This window comes from Salmo salar, chromosome ssa02, assembly GCF_905237065.1.
Source record: "Salmo salar chromosome ssa02, Ssal_v3.1, whole genome shotgun sequence".
NCBI classification, from domain to species: domain Eukaryota; kingdom Metazoa; phylum Chordata; class Actinopteri; order Salmoniformes; family Salmonidae; genus Salmo; species Salmo salar.
In genome coordinates, this window is record NC_059443.1 from 57283374 (window position 1) to 57294279 (window position 10906).

Here is a 10906-nt window from a genome sequence, read left to right on the forward strand (position 1 = left end):
ACCTCTGTGGGGTAGGTGGGCGTCCCACCCTAGTCAACAGCCAGGTGGAATCCCGTGGCGCGATATTCAAATACCTTAGAAATGCAATTACTTCAATTTCTCAAACATATGACTATTTTACACCATTTTAAAGACAAGACTCTCGTTAATCTAACCACACTGTCCGATTTCAAAAAGGCTTTACAACGAAAGCAAAACATTAGATTATGTCAGCAGAGTACCCAGCCAGAAATAATCAGACACCCATTTTTCAAGCTAGCATATAATGTCACATAAACCAAAACCACAGCTAAATGCAGCACTAACCTTTGATGATCTTCATCAGATGACACTCCTAGGACATTATGTTATACAATACATGCATGTTTTGTTCAATCAAGTTCATATTTATATCAAAAACCAGCTTTTTACATTAGCATGTGACTAGCATGTGACTAGCATTCCCACCGAACACTTCCGGTGAATTTACTAAATTACTCACGATAAACGTTCACAAAAAACATAACAATTAGTTTAAGAATTATAGATACAGAACTCCTTTATGCAATCGCGGTGTCCGATTTTAAAATAGCTTTTCGGTGAAAGCACATTTTGCAATATTCTGAGTAGATAGCCCGGCCATCACAGGCTAGGTACTCACCAAACTCAGATTTGCTATAAGAAAAATTGGATTACCTTTGCTGTTCTTCGTCAGAATGCACTCCCAGGACTTCTTCTTAAACAACAAATGTTGGTTTGGTTCCAAATAATCCATAGTTATATCCAAATAGCGGCGTTTTGTTCGTGCGTTCAAGACACTATCCGAAGGGTAACGAAGGGTGATGCGCCCGGCGCGTTTCGTGAAATATTCCATTACCGTACTTCGAAGCATGTCAAACGCTGTTTAAAATCAATTTTTAATGCGATTTTTCTCGTAAAATAGCGATAATATTCCGACCGGGAGTCGTTGTTTTCGTTCAAAGACTGAGAAAGTAAAATGGACTCTTCACGTGCACGCGCGCACCCGTCTCATTGTTCTCAGATCGACCACTTACCAAATGCGCTACTGTTTTTCAGACAGTAACTGCAGAGTCATCATTCAACGTTCTGGCGCCTTCTGAGAGCCTAAGGGAGCCTTAGAAAATGTCACGTTACAGCAGAGATCCTTTGTTTTGGATAGAGATGACAAAGAAGGCCAAGAAATGGTCAGAGAGGGCGCTTCCTGTTTGGAATCTTCTCAGGTTTTGGCCTGCCATATGAGTTGTGTTATACTCACAGACACCATTCAAACAGTTTTAGAAACTTTAGGGTGTTTTCTATCCAAATCAAACAATTATATGCATATTCTAGTTACTGGGCAGCAGTAGTAACCAGATTAAATCGGGTACGTTTTTTATCCGGCCGTGCAAATACTGCCCCCTATCCCCAACAGGTTAAATAATTGTTATTTATTTTGTCAACGTTTATGATGAGTATTTTTCTAAATTGATGTGCTCATTCACCGGAGGTTTTGGTGGGAATACATTTTCTGAACATCACGTGCCAGTGTAAAATGCTGTTTTTGGATATAAATATGAACTTTATCGAACAAAACATTCATCTATTGTGGATCATAATGTCCTAGGAGTGTCATCTGATGAAGATCGTCAAAGGTTAGTGCTTCATTTAGCTGTGTTTTGGGTTTTTGTGACACATATACTTGCTTGGAAAATGGCTGTGTGGTTATTTTTGTCTACGTACTCTCCTAACATAATCTAATGTTTTGCTTTCGCTGTAAAGCCTTTTTAAAATCGGACAATGTGGTTACATTAAGGAGAAGTGTATCTTTAAAATGGTATAAAATATCCGTATGTTTGAGAAATTGACATTATTCGATTTTTGATGTTTTGTATTTTGCGTCCTGCTGTTCTATTGGATGTTGGCTAGGCGTTCCGCTAGCAGAACGGCTATAGCCAAAAGGTTAACACATTTTTTAAACCAAACACTTTAACAAACACAAAACAAATGTGTATGCATGCTGTATTTCTGACAACAAGGGACGAACTGACGACCTACCTGTTAACTGTGCAGGGTCTAGACATCTTGTGTGGGTGAAAAATCTATAAACAACAAATGTCACATGACCGGATGAGGTAACCATTCTTGTTCTTCTTGTAACTTTCCGGTAGACTTTGCGGTAACTTTACGGTGTTTTGCTGCTCGTCACAGGTCGACGCAGGTATTGCAAATGATTTATCGTTCTCATAACCGTAGGTGCAGCCAAGTGGAAATACGAAAGCTTTCTAGCTATTTCGCACTGACGGTAATTTGAACACAAAGTTTCTAGTGAAAAGGTGCTTACACTCAGAGCCATGTATTTACACTCAGCCAGCTCATAGTACAATTCCACCCTAGCCTTATTACGGGTTAACGTTTTGGTAATTTTGGTTGGCCAACAAAATTTAAGACTACAATGACTGCACACGTTTCCCCAAATGTTAAATACATGGAACTACAACAGAATAAAACGCCATTAGCCATCATGCATTGCTTACATTCATTTTATACTGAAATGTCTGTTCAGAAAAATCGAAAACAGTACATATAGGCATACATCCACAATGTTCTAATAGGAATTAAATAAAGCCAAAATATCTACATATTCATAACATTAAAAAAATATGAAATACAGGCTATTGCGTCTATGGTTGTAGGAAAGGCTTGTGTGTCGCCTACTGGTTAAATTCGTGTCATAACGCACTAATTAAGTACCACATGACTTCGTGGCTTTTCGAACGTATTGAACAACACAAAAATGCACAAAAACACACAAAATCTGCTGAATTTTTTTTACATATATGCGCAAATTGAGGTTGGGCTGAAAAGCCAGACTACGGTTTGCAACTGCACATGGGGACAAAGATCATACTTTTTGGAGAAATGTCCTCTGGTCTGATGAAAGAAAAATAGAACTGTTTGGCCATAATGACCATCATTATGTTTGGAGGAAAATGGGGGATACTTGCAAGCCGAAGAACACCATCCCAACCGTGAAGCACAGGGGTGGGGGTGCTTTGCTGCAGGAGGGACTGGTGCACTTCACAATATCGATGGCATCATGAGGCAGGAAAATGATGTGGATATATTGAAGCAACATCTCAAGACATCAGTCCGGAAGTTAAAGCTTGGTCGCAAATGGGTCTTCCAAATGGACAATGACCCCAAGCATACTTCCAAAGTTGTGGCAAAATGGCTTAAGGACAATAAAGTCAAGGTATTGGAGTGGCCATCTCAAAGCCCTGACCTCAATCCTATAGAAGATTTGTGGACAGAACTGAAAAAGCGTGCGAGCAAGGAGGCCTACAAACCTGACTCAGTTACACCAGCTCTGTCAGGAGGAATGGGCCAAATTCACCCAACTTATTGTGGGAAGCTTGTGGAAGGCTACCCAAAACATTTGACCCAAGTTAATTGACTGTATGTAAACTTCTGACCCACGGGGAATGTGATGAAAGAAATAAAAATGGAAATAAATAATTCTCTCTACTATTATTCTGACATTTCACATTCTTAAAATAAAGTGGTGATGCTAACTGACCTAAAACAGGGGATTTTTACTCAGATTATTAACTTCTTAGGGCTAGGGGGCAGTATTTTAATGGCCGGATAAAAAACGTACCCGATTTAAACTGGTTACTACTCTTTTCCAGAAACGAGAATATGCATATAATTGGTAGATTTGGATAGAAAACACTCTAAAGTTTATAAAACTGTTTGAATGGTGTCTGTGAGTATAACAGAACTCATATGGCAGGCCAAAACCTGAGAAGATTCCATACAGGAAGAGCCCTCTCTGACCATTTCTTGTGCTCTGTGGCATCTCTGTCGAAAATACAGCATCTCTGCTGTAACGTGACAATTTCGAAGGTTCCCATAGGCTCTCTGAAGGCGCCAGAAAGTGGAATGATATCTCTGCTGTCTCTGGGCTAGGTACAGGAGCGCTGTTTGTGAGTGGTCAGGCTGGTGGCTCAGAGACAGGAGATGCGCGGCCCCGAGAAGTGGCCATGTTTTTCTTTCAGCCTTTGAACGAAAACAACGTCGCCCGGTTGGAATATAATCGCTATTTTACGAGAAAAATAGCATAAAAATTGATTTTAAACAGCGTTTGACATGCTTCTAAGTACGGTAATGGAATATTTTGAAATGTTTTGTCACGACATGCGTCCGCGCATCACCCTTCGGATAAGGACCTGAACGCACGAACAAAACGGAGGATATCTGAACATAACTATGGATTATTTTGAACCAAAACAACATTTGTGGTTGAAGCAGAAGTCCTGGGAGTGCATTCTGACGAAGAACAGCAAAGGTAATCCAATTTTTCTACTAGTAATTCTGAGTTTACTGAGCCTCGATGTTGGCGAGTGTCTGTTTAGCTAGCCTTGATGGCCGAGCTATCTACTCAGAATATTGCAAAATGTGCTTTTTCGAAAAGCTATTTTAAAATCTGACACCGCGATTGCATAAAGGAGTTCTGTATCTATAATTCTTTAAATAATTGTTATGTATTTTGTAAACGTTTATCAAGAGTAATTTAGTAAATTCACCGGAAGTTTTTGGTGTGTATGCTAGTTCTGAAAGTCACATGCTAATGTAAAAAGCTGGTTTTTGATATAAATATGAACTTGATTGAACAAAACATGCATGTATTGTATAACATAATGTCCTAGGAGTGTCATCTGATGAAGATCATCAAAGGTTAGTGCTGCATTTAGCTGTGGTTTTGGTTTTTGTGACATATATGCCAGCTTGAAAAATGGCTGAGTGATTATTTCTGGCTGGGTACTCTAACATAATCTAATGTTTTGTTTTCGCTGTAAAGCCTTTTTGAAATCGGGCAATGTGGTTGGATTAACGAGAGTCTTATCTTTCAAATGGTGTAAAATAGTCATATGTTTGAGAAATTGAAGTTATAGCATTTTTAAGGTTTTTGTCAGGAATTGTGAAAAACGGAGTTTAAATGTATTTGACTAAGGTGTATGTAAACTTCCGACATCAACTGTATATTTGTAGTAGCCTATTTATTACAGTAATCAGGTCCAGACACAAGAATAGAAATGTTATTAAAAAACGGTTTATATTTCACATATAGCACAACATATGTATTGTCAAAACATGACAATGTAGGTCCTGGATTGCAGGAAGCTTGACCCCAGTGATGTACTGGGCGGTACGCTCTACCCTCAACCGGTCAGGATGCTCTCGATGGTGCAGCTGTCTGTGCTAGCAAAACAGTCCTGTAGCGTAGTATCCACGCCATCTGATCACTTCTGTATTCAGCGAGTCACTGGTACTTCCTGCTTTAGTTTTTGCTTGTAAGCAGGAATCAGGAGGAAAGAATTATGGTCAGATTTGACAAGTGGAGGGCGGGGGAGAGCTTTGTATGCATCTCTGTATGTGGAGTAAAAATGTTTTCCTCTGGTTGCACATGTGACATGCTGGTAACAATTTAGTAAAACTGATTTAAGTTTGCCTGCATTAAAGTCCCTGGCCACTAGGAGCGCCGCTTCTGGGTGAGCATTTTCTTGTTTTCTTAAGGCCTTATTGAGTTGGTTGAGTGTGGTCTTAGTGCCAGCCTCTGTCTGTGGTGGTAAATAGACTCCTACGAATAATATGGATGAGTACACTCTTGGTAGACAGTGTGGTCTACAGCTTATCATAAATTACTCTACCTCAGGCGAGCAATACGGGTCAGTGCGCACGATGGGTCAGTGCACACGAGAGAGCACTTCCTGGAGTTTAGTGAGCTGCTTGACGCAACGGGGGTGGGCATGACCGAGTTGCTCATCTCAAAACTACAGAAGCATGGCATTGCCATCATGGACATGAGAGGGCAGGGGTATGACAACGGGGCGAATATGCAGAGGAGGCACAGCAGAGATTAACCTGTTTAGGATAGGTGGCAGTATTTTCACGGCCGGATAAAAAACGTACCCGATTTAATCTGGTTATTACTCCTGCTCAGAAACTAGAATATGCATATAATTAGTAGATGTGGATAGAAAACACCCTAAAGTTTCTAAAACTGTTTGAATGGTGTCTGTGAGTATAACAGAACTCATATGGCAGGCCAAAACCTGAGAAGATTCTATACAGGAAGTGCCCTCTCTGACCATTTCTTGTCCTTCTATAGCCTCTTTATGGAAAATAGAGGATCTCTGCTGTAACGTGACATTTTCTAAGGCTCCCTTAGGCTCTCAGAAGGTGCCAGAATGGGGAATGATGACTCTGCAGTCCCTGGGCGAAAAACAGTAGGGCTTTTGGAAAGTGGTCGTTCTGAGAACAATGACACGGGTGCGTACGTGCATGTGAAGACTCCATTTTCTATTTTCAGTGTTTGAACGAAAACAAGGTCTCCCGGTCGGAATATTATCGCTATTTTACGAGAAAAATCGCATAAAAATGTATTTTAAACAGCATTTGACATGCTTCGAACTACGGTAATGGAATATTTGGAAATGTTTTGTCACAATACGCGCCGGCGCGTCACCCTTCTGATATTGTCTTGAATGCAAGAACAAAACCCAGCTATTTGGATATAACTATGGATTATTTGGATCCAAAACAACATTGGGTGTTGAAGTAGAACAGCAAAGGTAATCCAATTTTTCTTATAGTAAATCTGAGTTTGGTGAGTGCCAAACTTGGTGGGTGTCAAAATAGCTAGCCATGATGGCCGGGCTATCTACTCAGAATATTGCAAAATGTGCTTTCACCGAAAAGCTATTTTAAAATCGGACACCGCGATTGCATAAAGGAGTTCTGTATCTATAATTCTTAAAATAATTGTTATGTTTTTTGTGAACGTTTATCGTGAGTAATTTAGTAAATTCACCGGAAGTTTTCGGTGTGTATGCTAGTTCTGAACGTCACATGCTAATGTAAAAACCTGGTTTTTGATATAAATATGAACTTGATTGAACAAAACATGCATGTATTGTATAACATAATGTCCTAGGAGTGTCATCTGATGAAGATCATCAAAGGTTAGTGCTGCATTTAGCTGTGGTTTTGATTTTTGTGACATATATGCTAGCTTGAAAAATGGCTGTGTGATTATTTCTGGCTGGGTACTCTCCTGACATAATCTAATGTTTTGCTTTCGTTGTAAAGCCTTTTTGAAATCGGACAATGTGGTTAGATAAAGGAGAGTCTTGTCTTTAAAATTGTGTAAAATAGTCATATGTTTGAAAAATTGAAGTTTTTGGATTTCTGAGGTGTTTGTAATTCGCGCCACGCTGTATCATTGGATATTGGCGAGGCGTTCCGCTAGCGGCACATCTAGATGTAAGAGGTTAAAAGAGAGTGCAGGATATCAATCCGAGAGCCTATTTTGTGCCGTGCAGCGCACACTGGCTGAAACTGGTTCCCTCTGATGCAGCATTGTGTTGCTTGGAGGCGACTGAGTTTTTTAACATGTGTCTTCCATGTTAAAACGTCTAGGAGCGACAACGGAACTACTGAGTTCCCATCTTCCTTTGGAAGCAATGTCGGCAAAGGAACTGTTCGTGAGGAGCTTCATGAAATGGGATTCCATGGCCAAGCAGCCGCACACAAGCCTAAGACCACCAAGCGCAATTCCAAGCGTCTGCCATAGTGGTGTAAATCTCGACGCCATTGGACACGTTCTCTGGAGTGATGAATCACACTTCACCATCTGGCAGTCCTATGGACAAATCTGGATTTGGCAGATGTCAGGAAAACGCTACCTTCCCCAAAGCGTAATGCCAACTGTAAAGTTTGGTGGAGGAGGAATAATGGTCTGGTGCTGCTTTTCATGGTTCGGGCTAGGCCCCTTAGTTCCACTGAAGGAAATCGTTACGCTACAGCAATCAATGACATTTGAGACGATACTCTGATTCCAACTTTTTGGTAACAGTTTGGGTAAGGCCCTTTCCTGTTTCAGCATGACAATGCCTCTGTGCACGAAGTGAGGTCCATACAGAAATGGTTTGTCGAGATCAGTGTGGAAGAACTTGACTGGCCTGCACAGAGCCCTGACCTCAACCACATCGAACAGCTTTGGGATGAATTGGAACTCCAAATGCGAGCTAAAACTAATCGCCCAGCATCAGTACCCGACCTCACTAATGCTCTTGTTGCTGAATGGAAACAAGTCTCCGCAGCAATGTTCTAACGTCTAGTGGAAAGACCGGCCATGGAAACGCATTTCATGAAGCTCCTGACGAACAGTTATTGTGCTGACGTGGCTTCCAGGAGGTAGTTTGGAACTCTGTAGTGAGTGTTGCAACCGGGGACAGAGGATTTTTACATGCTTCAGCACTTTGCGGTTCTGTTTTGTAAGCTTGTGTGGCCTACCACTTTGCGACTGAGCAATTGTTGCTCCTAGACGTTTCCACTTCACAATAACAGCACTTGCAGTTGACCGGGGAAGCTCTAGCAGGTCAGAAATGTGACAAACTGACTTGCTGTAAAGGTGGCATCCTGTGACAGTGCCACATTGAAAGTCACTGAGCTTTCCAGTAAGGCCATTCTATTGCCAGTGTTTGTCTATGGAGGTTGCATGGCTGTTTTCTCTATGTTATACACCCGTCAGCAACGGGTGTGAATGAAATAGCTGAATCCACTAATTTGAAGGGGTGTCCACATACTTTTGTATATAGTGTATTTTATTGTAGTGCCATGTAGCCATCCCACATGGGATTATAAGACACATTGATATTAGAATCAGTTCGAGCACCAGCGTAAAAATGAATTAAAAATAAACAATTATGAGGCTCAAAGCAGTGTTCCCAGCAAACTCTTAATACTGACAACCACATTTCTTTCAGCACTGTCAAATCTCTCTCTCTCTCGGAGAAGATGGCTCTCATTGACCTCATCGAGTGGTTTCAACTCCTGAAGGGCCACTCCATACTCATCCTGGAAGGCACCTTTAAGAAGAGCCTTCTCCCTAAGAGCATCTATGTTACTGGAAAGTGACAATACACATAGCTGCCCTGAGGAATCCCCACTTCATGGGCTGGACAACCTCCTGGCAGAGTATGCTGAGGGTCACCCCAAGTCCTACATCCTGACTGTCGACAAAGAAGTGAAGTTAGCTGAAACAGGAAAGATCTGGGTGGATCACAACCCCAAAATGAAACGGCACCAGGGAACCTCCTGTATCTTAACACTGTTTGTTAATTACAGATGAAGCTATATAACAATTATTACAGATACAAAATATTTCATTAAAATATTAAATAATTAAACGACACTCTAGACAACTACTTTCATGCCACCTGGTTCTGTCCACCCACCCTACAATTCTGGAAAGAAACTATATAAAAACAATCCATCCTTTTTGAATGTGATAACCCAATAAATAAAATGTCCCACAAAATATGAAGCCAATATAGTATGCTATGTTCTCGTGTTTCAGGAGCGTACAGATAAGGTGTGTACGTAAGGTGTGTTGGAAAGTGTTCAAGCGCTCCTGCGCACCTGCTAATCTAATTTCACCAGAAGTCTGACATGAAGAAACACATCTTCATTCATACAGGTGAGTCATCATGTATTCTATGGGAATAGAGATCTTGTCTTTGTCAAGGTCACAGTCGAAATGTGTTATTAATTTTCCATAAGGCCATACTATTCCAAGGTTATTATAGTAAAGGAAAATTGAAACTAAAATTCTAATTCAAATTTGAAAAACAATTTAGAAAACTGAAATAAAAAAGTAATCAATATTGAAACGATTGTCTTTGACTGAAAAAACAAAATTGAAACCAAGTATATGTTTAGTTTTAGTTTTTTTCTAAACTTTAGACAAAAGTCTAATGGGGTTTTTGAGCTTCTGAATCTGGCAGGTAAATGCTGTCAGTAGATGCTGATGTTACAAATAGGCCTATCTTGTGCATCACTATCACTAGCTATTACTACCTCCTGGGAAAACTCTAGTTTTGATTTACATTTGGTTGGAATCCAAAAAACACATGTCTCCGTATCATTTAGTTTATTTGGTAAATATTTTCTTAACTCTTCTTGAACTGCACTGTTGGGTCTACACTTGCACTGTAAGGTCTACACTTGTTCTATTCGGTGTATGTGACAAATACAGTTTGGTTTGATTTGACTTACAGTTGACTGGGGCAGGGGCAGAAATTGGACAAACTGACTTGTTGTATAAGTGGCATTCTATGATGGTGCCACGTTGAAAGTCACTGAGCTCTTCAGTGAGGTCATTCTACTGCCCATGTTTGTCTATGGAGATTGTATGGCTGTGTGCTCGATTTTATACACCTGTCAGCAATGGGTGTGACTGAAATAGCTAAATCCACTAATTGGAAGGAGTGTCCACATAGTTTTGTATATATAGTGTGTATGTAGCTTTAGAAATCAATGACTTGCTAACATCATGTCGTGTCTTGGCTATCATTAATGTGATGACGATTGTTTTATCAAATCGATTAACTATGTTTAATTATTACGATGATTAAATTAATCCTGTAACAATTAACTCATTTGCAATCTCAGGGCACCACGGAAGAGTTTATTTAACGAGTTACCGTTTTCCGAATTAACTATTAAAGATATAAATATCTCTTACATTTCAGTCATTAATTAATTGTTTACCTTCTATCAGTCTCAATCTGAATGTCGCAAAATCCTTAGATATCTGCACGAACCCAAGCATAAATGATGAACCAGCGATACACAAATTGGCTTAATTATTTATTTACTAACTAACTAAATAATCACACAGAATTACATAAACACACAAATAGTTGGTTATTGGTTACTAACACAATGCAATGAATGGTCCCTAGTGGACTAAAGCGATATGAGAGACAGATATTGGGCTTATTGTACATACATGTGGAAAACACCGCCATCGTCAATATGGATATTTAACACCCTAACAACCGCACTGCCCCTTTAACTT